Below are 14,199 nucleotides of genomic sequence, written 5' to 3' on the forward strand. Positions count from 1 at the left end.
TCTAATGGGACATCACCGTTCCATGGCTCTTGTTCGGTCAGATCTCCCTCCAGAAGACTCAAAACACTTTGTAAAGGCTGGTGACATCTAGTGGAAGCAATAGGAAGTGCCAAAATATTCCTAAACCCCTGTGTCTTTCAATGGGATAGCTTTAAAGTCAATACAACACATCAGGTATCCACTTCCTGTCAGAAAATGTCTCAGGGTTTTGCCTGCCAAATGAGTTCTGTTATACTCACAGACACCATTCAAACAGTTTTGGAAACTTTAGAGTGTTTTCTATCCATATATAATAAGTATATGCATATTCTAGTTACTGGGTAGGATTAGTAACCAGATTAAATCGGGTACATTTTTTTTATCCAGACGTGCAAATGCTGCCCCCTAGACCCAACAGGTTAAGAGGGCGCAACAGCGTCTCTACTTCCTAAGGCAGCTGAAGAAATTCGGCATGCCACCCCGGTCCTCTCCAAACACTACCGCTGCACCATCGAGAGCATCCTGACCGGTTGCATCATGGCCTGGTATGTGAATTGCTCTTTCCACGACCGCAAGGCCCTCCAGCTTTTGGTGAAGACGAACCAGTACATCACTGGAACCTTGCTCAAACCCATCCAGGACATCTACTTGAAACGGTGCCTAAGGAAGGCACGTAAGCATCTTCACACACCCCAGCCACAAGCAGTTCTCTCCCTTACCGTCAGGCAGATGGTATCGGAGAATGAAGTCTGATACCAACAGGCTCAGATACAGTTTTTATCTACAAGCCATCAGACTGCTAAACACTTGAACTGGACTGACCACCTGCACTGACTCTCTGCACCTTAGCACACATGCACTCACTCAATCACTCACACACACACACACACACACACATACAGTACATTCATGCTACACACACATCAAAACTTCTGCTACCAGACTGTTACTATACTGCTCAGTTTATACACTACTCCCCATCCCCCCCTTCCCCAAAACATATGTAAATATTGGACTATAAATTGTATCTTCCTGTATTATACTTATGCTAAAATCTTTATTATATTCTACTGAACCATCTACTTTATGTTCATATTCTTATCCTTTATTATTCCTTATTATTGTTGCATTGTCCAGAAGGAACCTGCCAGTAAGCATTTCATTGGACGGTGTATACCATGTGTATCCTGTACACACGACTAATAAAAATTAACTAATAAATACAATTAAAATAATAAAAATGTCAAATTAAAAATCTAAACTATGAGATCATCAGCATCTAAGGACATACAGAGATCTCATTCAATCCCAAACAGTCCCATGCTACTAGCTTCCCGTCCCCATTATATGTGAAAGGCTACAATTACATTCTGACGGGAGATTATTATCACACCAGGCCAGCTTTAACTAAATGTTAAACAAATTTACAGACGGGTCATTCTGAATGTTTGTTATTAATGTTTCCCAGTTTTAGTGTCAGGGGGGACGTATTTCAGCGTGACATGACCAGGAAGTGACAGGGGTAAATGTTGAATGATTACAATTAGCTTTATTAAAGTAGGAGAAAGGTCATTGGCTATTTACCTTTCACCTGAAACACGCCTGAAGGTTCATACGCTTAATGTCAATGATGAGTTAGCATAGTTAGCTTAGTGAAGGGCAGCAGCACTAATACATGGATTGTATTGGATGATAGGATAGAAAGGTTATGTGGTTGTTGCTTAGACAAACACACTCTGACAGGGTAGAGTCTAAGGAGGGTGTCATCTGCATAATCAGACAGGATGCTATCATACTATGAATGTCTGTTTAAAAAGATTGCCGGGCGGGGGAAAGTGTCAAAGTGTGGATGGATTGGAGTTGGAGTTGTTTGGGGGTGGCGGTGATGCTTGGGTTTGATGCAAAAAAAGAATAATGCCCCATTGAAGATGTATATATCAGTCCGCTGATACAGGACTAGTAAAGGCCCAGTGACCTACTTTAGTGATTTTATTTTAATAACTTGAGTTTCATAACCTCTCTGGGGTATGTGGGACGCTAGCGTCCCACCCGCAGGACACACTATTCAACAGCCAGTGAAATAGCAGGGCGCCAAATTAAAAACAACAAAAACCTCCTAATTCAAATTTCTCAAACATACAACTATTATATCCCATTTTAAATATACACTTCTCGTTAATCCAACGACATTGTCCGATTTCAAAAAGGCTTTACGGCGAAAGCATAACATTAGATTATGTTAGGACAGCGCCTAGACAACAAAAACCACACAGCCATTTTCCAAGCAAGGAGAGGCGTCACAAAAACCAGAAATACAGCAAAAATTAATCACTAACCTTTGATGATCTTCATCAGATGGCACTCATAGGACTTCATGTTACACCATACATGTATGTTTTGCTCGATAAAGTTCATATTTATATCCAAAAACCCCATTTTACATTGGCGTGTAATGTTCAGAAATGTTTTGCCTCCCAAAACCACCGGTGAATGAGCACATCAATTTACAGAAATACTCATCATAAACGTTGATAAAATATTAAACTGTTATTCAAAGAATTATAGATATACTTCTCCTTAATGCAACCGCTGTGTCAGATTTCAAAAAAGCTTTACAGCGAAAGCACACTTTGCAATAATCTGAGTACGGCGCTCAGTCACAAAACCAAACCCGCCATTTTGTGGAGTCAACAAAACTCAGACTGTACAACTACAACTAGTGAGTGGAGTTACAAACAGAATATACTATTCAAGTTAAATGTTTTACCTGTGATGAAATGTTTTCCACATACATAGAGCTATAGAGTTCTAGCTACGAGTGGCCTACTTAGACACCGGCTAAGTAGGTCTATTTCCCTGTGTGGGAGCATTGTGAGCCGTAGGTCAGGATTTTTGACCTGGTTACATGAACATTGAACAACACAGTTGCTTTGCGGCATGTTTTTATTATTTCTCTATAACTAAAAATCAACTACGAAGTTGGCTCTTTTACAATGGGGGGCAATGAAATAGAATGATTGTTTTCCCCAATTTGTGGGTGTGGTGGAAGGGAAGTCCTTCTTATGACGTGGATGTCGACTCGGAGTATGGTACAGCACATTCTATAAGGACATTTTTATGACGTCACACATGGAATAATTTCATCGTTCATTTCACCAGGTCGGGTGTTCACACACACTTCTGTTTGTCAGCATATAGTATTTCTTATAGTGAAACATTGGTTATTAAGTTATCAATACGAATGGAAACGTCCAATGCCTTTACTAAAGAATGGGTTCTAAACTGTAGGTGGGCGATCTCTCTCTCTCTCGCTCTCTCCCCCTCTCTCCCCCTCTCCCCCTCTCTCCCCCTCTCTCCCTCTACCAGTGATTTGGTAGGCAGATGGGACCTGCAGCAGTAGCAGTGAGTGTCTCTCACCACTGAGCCCTGTGGGCAGTGGAGCGCTCCCTCTCACGGGGCTTCCTCTCAGGTAGGATGAGCATCAGTTTACTGTTCAGTATGGAGAGGTTTGTATATGTGTGTGTGTGTGTGTGTGTGTGTGTGTGTGTGTGTGTGTGTGTGTGTGTGTGTGTGTGTGTGTGTGTGTGTGTGTGTGTGTGTGTGTGTGTGTGTGTGTGTGTGTGTGTGTGTGTGTGTGTGTGTGTGTGTGTGTGTGTGTGTGTAGCTTTATTGTGCTGAGGCAGCAGTGACATCTTGAAACATGATGATAATGGGTTGGATAATGCAGTGTCCAAATCTACCATACACAACCGCCAGGTACTGTAACAACATCAGACCACTGCTAACATGCTCCCTACTCTCTTACATAACAACATTTCAGCAAAAATGCTTCAAAAGGCTAGTCTTACCCCAAGGCTCCATCATTCCTGGCCCCGTACATGAAAACATTTAAGAATTTCTGTGTGTGTGGAGAAGGGGGGGATTAGAGAGAAAAGGAGTGATTTTAGAAAACAGTGGAGGACCCAATCATCATCCCTCAAACCCGCATTAGCCCTTCCCTAATACACACACCACACACACACACATGCACACACACAACCAACACACACAACCAACACACATACATACGCAGACACAGTGCGCCGCCGCCTCTGTTGTCTTCCCTGAGGATGAGTGGCGGTAACCCTTTCTCTCCTGGGACTCAGACAAAAGCCCCCCTAGGACAATAATCACACCCTCCACTCCCCCACCTCTCCTAGGACAGCCAATAATCACACCCTCCACTCCCCCACCTCTCCTAGGACAGCCAATAATCACGCCCTCCACTCCCCCACCTCTCCTAGGACAGCCAATAATCACGCCTTGTCACAAAGACCCCACTAGTCCTTTATCCCCCCCCTACTCCACAGCCCCCCCATGTCCCTCCAACCTCTCATCCCCCCCTCCTCCACTGCCCGTCTATATCCCTCCTCCCTCTCTTCCCCTCCTCCTCCACTGCTCCTCTGTTTCTCCTGTCCCTGTATTCTCTCCACTGCCCTCATCTATCTCTCTCCATCCCCTTTCTCCTCCCTTCTCCTCCCTTCTTCTTCCCTTCCCATCTACTATGTATTTTCCCCTCATCCTTCCCTCTTCTTCTTCTCATCTGTCTTCCTCCACCTCTCTTCCTTCTCTTCCCTTTCTCCAACACCGCCCCTCCAAATCTTTGCTCTCCCTCTCCTCCCCCTCCCCTCCTCTCCTCCTTCTCCAGCCTCTGGTTGATATACTTCAGTGGGGAGTAAAACAAATGATCCAAATTCACTCTGATGTTTCTCTAGTCTACATGATTGAGTCTGGCACTACGAAAACACAGAAAAGTATTATTTCTGGTGACTAGTAATAACTAGAATATCTATGAAAAAGTTCAACATTTTAAAAAAAGAACTAAAAAATATAATTAAGTATAGCATTTGATGCTTGAACCATGCATTTTTTATTTACTTTACCTTTATTTAACTAGGCAAGTCAGTTAAGAACACATTCTTATTTTCAATGACAGCCTAGGAACAGTGGGTTGACTGCCTTGTTCAGGGGCAGAACCACAGATTTTTGACAGCTCGGGGATTTGATCTAGCAACCTTCTAGTTACTAATCCAACACTCTAACCACTAGGCTACCTGCTGCCCCAAGTCATGGCTGCTTGCTGTTGTAGTTTATTATTTTTTAAATATTTATTAAAACTTTGTCCCATGAGAATCAGTGCATGTATGTATCTCTGTCCGAAGTAGTCACTTTCGGATCATAAGCAGTTATTGATCTTGTATCAGGTATCTAGGGAGACGTGCGAGGGACAAGTAGAATACACGGATTATGTCTCTGTCAATACCTCATCATTGATATTTCTCTCTCACAAAGGAAATAAACATGTATGAGCACTCTGGCAGTTCACACACTATGGCTAGCCCTGGCCTGAGGAAAGAACTTTCCCCTAGGGACAGAGATGGTTGGATGGGGGGATGGAGGGAGAGGGAGAGAGAGACAGAGAGGGATGGTGGAGGAATAGAAAGGGCAGAAGCCCGCGGGGATAAGCGCGAGACACTCATGTGTAACGCCACACACTTGATTGCCTTGTTTTTTCGTCCGTATCTTTTTTTCTCTTTCTCTCTTTTCTGTGGAGAGATAGACACAGTGGCTTCTCCCCGCCCCCTCTCCTCTCTATCCACCTATCAGCCGGGACCTGAGTATGATGAGCTTTTCTACTCTGAGTGGAGTCAGGAACAGGAGCCCGGTGAACAGCTGTCTACTTACACCCACTCTTCAGTGTGTGTGTGTGTGTGCGTGTGTGTGTGTGTGTGTGTGTGTGTGTGTGTGTGTGTGTGTGTGTGTGTACCTGCGTGTGTGTGTGTGTGATGGGGGCAGGATCTGGAGAGAGAGAGATAAGGCGTCCATCCTACAAGCGACTGGCTGCAGAATATTTGCTCAGGCGAGGGATTAATCAGAAATGATATGCATGGAAAACATCATACCATCAAAACCAGGAACAGAGTAACAGACCAATAAACCAGAATCATGTTGGAATTCATCAAAACCAGGAGCAGAGTAGCAGACCAATAAACCAGAATCATGTTGGGATTCATCAAAACCAGGAGCAGAGTAACAGACCAATAAACCAGAATCATGTTGGAATTCATCAAAACCAGGAGCAGAGTAGCAGACCAATAAACCAGAATCATGTTGGGATTCATCAAAACCAGGAGCAGAGTAACAGACCAATAGTCCAGAATCATGTGTTAAAGAAGTGTAGGGGCCAACATCAATAATAATAATCAAGAGTTTGGGACTGTAAGGTTTAATCTGCATTTTTGTGAAAATTAAGTTATTAACCTAGCCTTATTCTTTTCAAAATTCTCTACCTATACCATACTCTAAATAACCCACTTTATGTTGTTAAGTTCAAAAGAATAAAAAATAAAAAATATACACACCATTCAAACCAATGAGGGTTTACAAATTTAAAGCCAATTACTCTCAGAATCTTCTTTTTAAGTAATAATGCCCGATAAGTCAGTGTTTGGAGGATATATTAGCACGGGTGTCGTCGAGGGCCGACAAACTGCCAATATATCCTTCAAACACCGGCTTATCGTGCATTATCACTTTTATAGAACAGGTTACCAACATACATTTTTCAAATAACGATTGACATATTTTCATTAAAAACGTTATTTTGATGAATTTATTCATACTCCCGAGAGATATAGTCCTGATTCTAGGGTTGCTACCCAAGCCAGTTGGTCATTCGTTCTATCGGCTTACAGTCATATCAAACAGAGCAGCAAGAACAACAGCAAAGTTGCTGCTGTCACGTCCTGACCAGTATAAGGGTTATTTGTTATTGTAGTTTGGTCAGGATGTGGCAGAGGGTATTTTGTTTATGTGGTTCGGGGTGGTGATTTATGTAGTAGGGTGTTTGATTTATTATTTCCGGGTTTTGGTCTATGTTCTATGTTTTGTATTTCTATGTTCTTTCTGGTTTGTTGTATTTCTATGTTTAGGTTGTACTTTCAATTGGAGGCAGGTACTTTCTAGTTGCCTCTGATTGAGAGTCCTATATATGGGTAATTGTTTGGTTTAGTGTTGTGGGAGATTGTTTCTTGTTTTGCCTGTGTGAGCATGACAAGACTGTTTTGTTCGTGAGTTCTTCGTTTTGTTATTTTGGTGTTCTCTTTAATAAAAAATAAATACAAGATGAGCATCCACATTCCTGCTGCGTTTTGGTCCTCTATCCCCGACGACAACCGTTACAGCTGCATTTGTTTAAGCTGTTTTCTAGTGACATTTATTTGGATACATCCATGAGAATGAGCTAAAGAGGCACGATTTCACCTGGCAAATATGCGCTCTCATCAGGACACTGTTGCACAGAGGAGCTAGCCAACAACACGGCTTCACTTCAAACTGAAGATGGAAAGACTTCAAACTAGCAGTGTTTTGTTTCGTTTGAGCTGTTTTCTATTGACATTTCTCTGTATATGTGACGTTCGTTAAAGGTAGACCAAGGCGCAGCGTGAGTTGGGTTCATCATACTTCATTTTAAATGTGAACCAACAATAAACAATACAATGAACGAAAAGCTAGGCGTGCAAACACATGCAACACAAAGACAAGATCCCACAACTGACTGTGGGGAAAAAGGGCTGCCTAAGTATGATTCCCAATCAGAGACAACGAATGACAGCTGCCTCTGATTGGAAACCATACTCGGCCAATCAAAGAAAAAACAACATAGACATACAACACATAGAATACCCCATGTCACACCCTGACCTAACCAAACAGAGAAAAACGGCTCTCTCAGGTCAGGGCATGACAGTATATAGCCATAAAATGTTGCTGATTCATGATTTCGACTGGCTGAGAAAAGCTGCCTGCCTGTTTGTCTCATCCCAACTCCCAATGAATTGAATTGAATTTCAATATTGAAACAATGTTGCAAATGTCAGAGACAGCTAGGTTTATACAAATCTCCACTATTGAAAACCAATTGCTGGTCAAAAATAAATGGGAGATAATGTCTAGATGATTTATACAGTGGAGATCAAGTTTATAAATTGTCCAGCTGGGCTGATGAGACAGGGGATTTCACAGTGAGATGGAGCAGAGTGAATATATCAGTTCAACGTCAAAGCTTTAGCCAGTGGTAACGTGTTGAATAGACACCGGCTGGAATGCAATTTTAACTAAACAGCGTCTAGGATAAGACCCACCCTTTGTATAATTGCAGGTAAACCTTCTAGTACCAAACTCTCGTAATATGCCATTTTGCAGACGCTTTTGTCCAAGGAGACTTACAGTTATGCATACAATTTCAGTATGGGTGTTCCCAGTAATCAAATCCCACTATCTTGGCATAGCAAGCGTAATGCTTTACCAACTGAGAGAGCCAGTTTTCATGATACAGCAGTAGCAATACAAGGATATAACATCTACAGAAGAGACAGGAATACCCATGGGGGAGGTATTGCTGTTTATATTCAGAGCCATATGTTATTATACTACAACTTCCAAGATGGCGTAGCAGTCAGACATCTTTATCCTTCGTCTTGTCGTGTCCCATGTATATATCTTTTTATATCTTTTTCTTCACATATATTTCTTTTTAATATTTTTCTAAACCTCAACTTCAAAATACTCTCCTGCAACCCGCCTCACCCAATGTGGTGTGGATCTGTTTTCTTCTAAAGTATTTTTATTTACCTCGGAACCGGAATCCCCCAACAGAAGCTAGCCAGCTCACTAGCTATTAGCTAGTAGTCAGCTAACCACTGCGAGCGGTCATCAGCTAACATTTAGCTCGGAATCTGCTCGAGTGGGTACTCAACTGGCCCCTACATCGCGATGTCCCCTTAATGCCCATCTGCTAGCCTGCTAGCCGCGGCCTGCTAGCTGCTAGCCACGGCCCGCTAGCTGTCTAGAGCATAATGGACTGTTAGCTAAATAGATCCATCGGCCAATTTCTTGGGCCACTATACCTATTTTGTCAATTGGACTTGGACCCCTCTGCTACTCGGAACCCTACTAATCCATCACGACTAGTCTATTGACGTCACCGCACGTGGAGGATAAAACATCCTTTCCTCCATCAAGACATCCCTCTAAGGCCCTTCTGCTAGCTTGCTAGCCCCGGCCTGCTAGCTGTCTGAATCACTGTGTCTCCAGCCAGCCCAACCACTCACTCACTTGAGCCCTATGATCACTCGGCTACGCATGCCTCTCCCTAATATCAATATGCCTTGTCCATTACTGTCCTGGTTAGTGATTATTGTCTTATTTCACTGTAGAGCATCTAGCCCTGTTCAATATGCCTTAATCAACCATTTAGTTCCACCTCCCACACATGCAGTGACATCACCTGGTTTAAACGTCTCTAGAGACAATATCTCTCTCATCATTACTCACTGCCTAGGTTTACCTCCAATGTACTCACACATTACCATACCTTTGTCTGTACATTATGCCTTGAATCTATTCTATAGCACCCAGAAACCTGCTCCTTTTACTCTACATTTTACATTTACATTTTAGTCATTTAGCAGACGCTCTTATCCAGAGCGACTTACAGTAGTGAATGCATACATTTAATTTCATACATTTTTTTTCTTTTTTTTTTTCTGTGCTGGCCCCCCGTGGGAATCGAACCCACAACCTTGGCGTTGCAAACACCATGCTCTACCAACTGAGCTACAGGGAAGGCTACATGCCTTCCTCACCATCTTAAATAAGCATACCCCATTCAAAAAATGTAGAACCGATTCTGGGTTCGTGCCCAGGCTCTGTCACAGCCGGCCGCGACGGGAGGCCCATGGGGCAGCGCACAATTGGCCCAGCGTCATCCGGGTTAGGGAGGTTTTGGTCGGCAGGGATATCCTTGTCTCATCGCGCACTAGCGACTCCTGTGGCGGGCCGGGCGCAGTGCACGCTGACCAGGTCGCCAGATGTACGGTGTTTCCTCCGACACATTGGTGCAGCTGGCTCCTGGGTTGGATGTGCATTGTGTCAAGAAGCAGTGCGGCTTGGTTGGGTTGTGTTTCGGAGGATGCATGGCTCTCGACCTTCGCCTCTCCTGAGTCCGTACGGGAGATGCAGCGATGAGACAAGACTGTAACTACTACCAACTGAATACCACGAAATTGGGGAGAAAAAAGGGGTAAAAAAATGAATAATCTATAAAAAAATGTAGAACCAGGAACAGATATAGCCCTTGGTTCTCTTCAGACCTGACTGCCCTTGACCAGCACAAAAACATCCTGACATCCTGTGGCGTTCTGCATTAGCATCGAATTGCCCCTGTAATATGCAACTTTTCAGGGAAGTTAGGAACCAATATACACAGGCAGATAGGAAAGCTAAGGCTAGCTTTTTCAAGCAAAAATGTGCATCCTGTAGCACAAACTCAAAAAAGTTCTGGGACACTGTTAAGTCCATGGAGAATAAGAGCACCTCCTCCCAGCTGCCCACTGCACTGAGGCTAGGCGACACGGTCACCACCGATAAATCCACAATAATTGAGAATTTCAATAAGCATTTCTCTACGGCTGGCCATGCTTGCCACCTGGCTACGCCTACCCCGATCAACAGCCCTCCACCCCCCACAGCAACTCACCCAAGCCTCCCCCATTTCTCCTTCACCCAAATCCAGATAGCTTATGTTCTGAAAGAGCTGCAAAATCTGGACCCCTACAAATCAGCCGGGCTAGACAACCCTCTCTTTCTAAAATTATCCGCCGAAATTGATGCAACCCCTATTACTAGCCTGTACAACCTCTCTTTTTTATCATCTGAGATTCCCAAAGATTGGAAAGCTGCCGTGATCATCCCCCTCTTCAAAGGGGGAGGCACTCCAGACCCAAACTGCTACAGACCTATATCTATCCTGCCCTGCTTTTCTAAGGTCTTCAAAAGCCAAGTTAACAAACAGATTACCGACCATTTCGAATCCCACCGTACTTTCTCCGTTATGCAATCTGGTTTCAGAGCTGGTCACAGGTGCACTTCAGCCACGCTCAAGGTCCTAAACAATATCCTAACCGCCATCGATAAGAGACATTACCGTGCAGCCGTATCCATCGACCTGGCCAAGGCTTTCGAATCTGTCAATCATCACATTCTTATCAGCAGACTCAACAGCCTTGGTTTCTCAAATGATTTCCTTGCCTGGTTCACAAACAACTTCTCTGATAGAGTTCAGTGTGTCAAATCGGAGGGCCTGTTGTCCGGACCTCTGGCAGTCTCTATGGGGGTGCCACAGGGTTCAATTCTCGGGCCGACTCTCTTCTGTGTATACATCAATGATGTCTTTTCCCTCTCGCTCTCATCCAACACTTCTCACTCTGCCCCTACTCGGATGGTATTGCGCCGTCCCAACCTTCGCTCTCTCTCTCCTGCTACTCTCTCCTCTTCCATCCTATCATCTCTTCCCTCTGCTCAAACCTTCTCCAACCTATCTCCTGATTCTGCCTCCTCAACCCTCCTCTCCTCCCTCTCTGCATCCTTTGATTTCCTCTGTCCCCTATCCTCCAGGCCGGCTCGGTCCTCCCCTCCTGCTCCGTGGCTCGACGACTCACTGCGAGCTCACAGAACAGGGCTCCGGGCAGCCGAGCGGAAATGGAGGAAAACTCGCCTCCCTGCGGACCTGGCATCCTTTCACTCCCTCCTCTCTACATTTTCCTCTTCTGTCTCTGCTGCTAAAGCCACTTTCTACCACTCTAAACTCCAAGCATCTGCCTCTAACCCTAGGAAGCTCTTTGCTACCTTCTCCTCCCTCCTGAATCCTCCTCCCCCTCCCCCCCCCCTCCTCCCTCTCTGCGGATGACTTCGTTAACCATTTTGAAAAGAAGGTTGACGACATCCGATCCTCGTTTGCTAAGTCAAACGACACCGCTGGTCCTGCTCACACTGCCCTACCCTGTGCTTTGACCTCTTTCTCCCCTCTCTCTCCAGATGAAATATCGCGTCTTGTGACGGCCGGCCGCCCAACAACCTGCCCACTTGACCCTATCCCCTCCTCTCTTCTCCAGACCATTTCCGGTGACCTTCTCCCCTACCTCACCTCGCTCATCAACTCATCCTTGACCGCTGGCTACGTCCCTTCCGTCTTCAAGAGAGCGAGAGTTGCAACCCTTCTGAAAAAACCTACACTCGATCCCTCCGATGTCAACAACTACAGACCAGTATCCCTTCTTTCCTTTCTCTCCAAAACTCTTGAACGTGCCGTCCTTGGCCAGCTCTCTTGCTATCTCTCTCAGAATGACCTTCTTGATCCTAATCAGTCAGGTTTCAAGACTGGGCATTCAACTGAGACTGCTCTTCTCTGTGTCACGGAGGCTCTTCGCACTGCTAAAGCTAACTCTCTCTCCTCTGCTCTCATCCTTCTAGACCTATCTGCTGCCTTTGATACCGTGAACCATCAGATCCTCCTCTCCACCCTCTCCGAGCTGGGCATCTCCGGCGCGGCCCACGCTTGGATTGCGTCCTACCTGACAGGTCGCTCCTACCAGGTGGTGTGGCGAGAATCTGTCTCCGCACCACGTGCTCTCACCACTGGTGTCCCCCAGGGCTCTGTTCTAGGCCCACTCCTATTCTCGCTATACACCAAGTCACTTGGCTCTGTCATATCCTCACATGGTCTCTCATATCATTGCTATGCAGATGACACACAATTAATCTTCTCCTTTCCCCCTTCTGACAACCAGGTGGCGAATCGCATCTCTGCATGTCTGGCAGACATATCAGTGTGGATGACGGATCACCACCTCAAGCTGAACCTCGGCAAGACGGAGCTGCTCTTCCTCCCGGGGAAGGACTGCCCGTTCCATGATCTCGCCATCACGGTTGACAACTCCCTTGTGTCCTCCTCCCAGAGTGCTAAGAGCCTCGGCGTGACCCTGGACAACACCCTGTCGTTCTCCACTAACATCAAGGCGGTGACCCGATCTTGTAGGTTCATGCTCTACAACATTCGCAGAGTACGACCCTGCCTCACACAGGAAGCGGCGCAGGTCCTAATCCAGGCACTTGTCATCTCCCGTCTGGATTACTGCAACTCGTTGTTGGCTGGGCTCCCTGCCTGTGCCATTAAACCCCTCCAACTCATCCAGAACGCCGCAGCCCGTCTGGTGTTCAACCTTCCCAAGTTCTCTCATGTCACCCCGCTCCTCCGCTCTCTCCACTGGCTTCCAGTCGAAGCTCGCATCCGCTACAAGACCATTGTGCTTGCCTACGGAGCTGTGAGGGGAACGGCACCTCCGTACCTTCAGGCTCTGATCAGGCCCTACACTCAAACAAGGGCACTGCGTTCATCCACCTCTGGCCTGCTCGCCTCCTTACCTCTGAGGAAGCACAGTTCCCGCTCAGCCCAGTCAAAACTGTTCGCTGCTCTGGCACCCCAATGGTGGAACAAGCTCCCTCACGACGCCAGGACAGCGGAGTCAATCACCACCTTCCGGAGACACCTGAAACCCCACCTCTTTAAGGAATACCTAGGATAGGATAAAGTAATCCTTCTAACCCCCCCCCCCCATAAAAGATTTAGATGCACTATTGTAAAGTGGTTGTTCCACTGGATATTATAAGGTGAATGCACCAATTTGTAAGTCGCTCTGGATAAGAGCGTCTGCTAAATGACTTAAATGTAAATGTAAATGTAAAATGTCGCTCTTGCTGCTGGTGATTCTCTGATCCACCTCTACGCAGACGGCACCATTCTGTATACCTCTGGCCCTTCTTTGGACCCTGTGTTAACTAACCTCCAGACGAGCTCCATAGAACTCTCCTTCCGTGGCCTCCAACTGCTCTTAAATGCAAGTAAAACTAAATGCATGCTCTTCAACCGATCGCCGCCCGCACCTGCCGGCCCGTCCAGCATCACTACTCTGGACGGTTCTGACTTAGAATATGTGGACAACTACAAATACCTAGTTGTCTGGTTAGACTGTAAACTCTCCTTCCAGACTCACATTAAATATCTCCAATCCAAAATTAAATCTAGAATCGGCTTCATATTTCGCAACAAAGCATCCTTCACTCATGCTGCCAAACATACCCTCGTAAAACTGACCATCCTACCGATCCTCGACTTCGGCGATGTCATTTACAAAATAGCCTCCAACACTACTGAACAAATTGGATGCAGTCTATTACAGTGCCATCCATTTTGTCACCAAAGCCTCATATACTACCCACCACTGCGACCTGTACGCTCTCATTGGCTGGCCCTTGCTTCATACTCGTCGCCAAACCCACTGG

The 14,199-nt window shown here is 45.5% G+C and overlaps 1 protein-coding gene and 1 non-coding gene across 2 annotated transcripts in view; both read right to left on the minus strand.

Annotated features, from left to right (window-relative positions):
- The window catches only part of LOC106611370 (neurexin-3a), a 914,099-nt gene that overhangs the window by 747,591 nt on the left and 152,309 nt on the right, over nt 1–14,199 (minus strand). The window lies entirely within an intron of this gene.
- trnaa-ugc (transfer RNA alanine (anticodon UGC)) lies at nt 9,574–9,649 on the minus strand. Its single transcript has one exon. It is a non-coding gene; the product is annotated as a tRNA-Ala (tRNA).

This window comes from Salmo salar, chromosome 09 (genome assembly GCF_965601325.2).
Source record: "Salmo salar chromosome 09, fSalSal1, whole genome shotgun sequence".
NCBI lineage: Eukaryota > Metazoa > Chordata > Actinopteri > Salmoniformes > Salmonidae > Salmo > Salmo salar.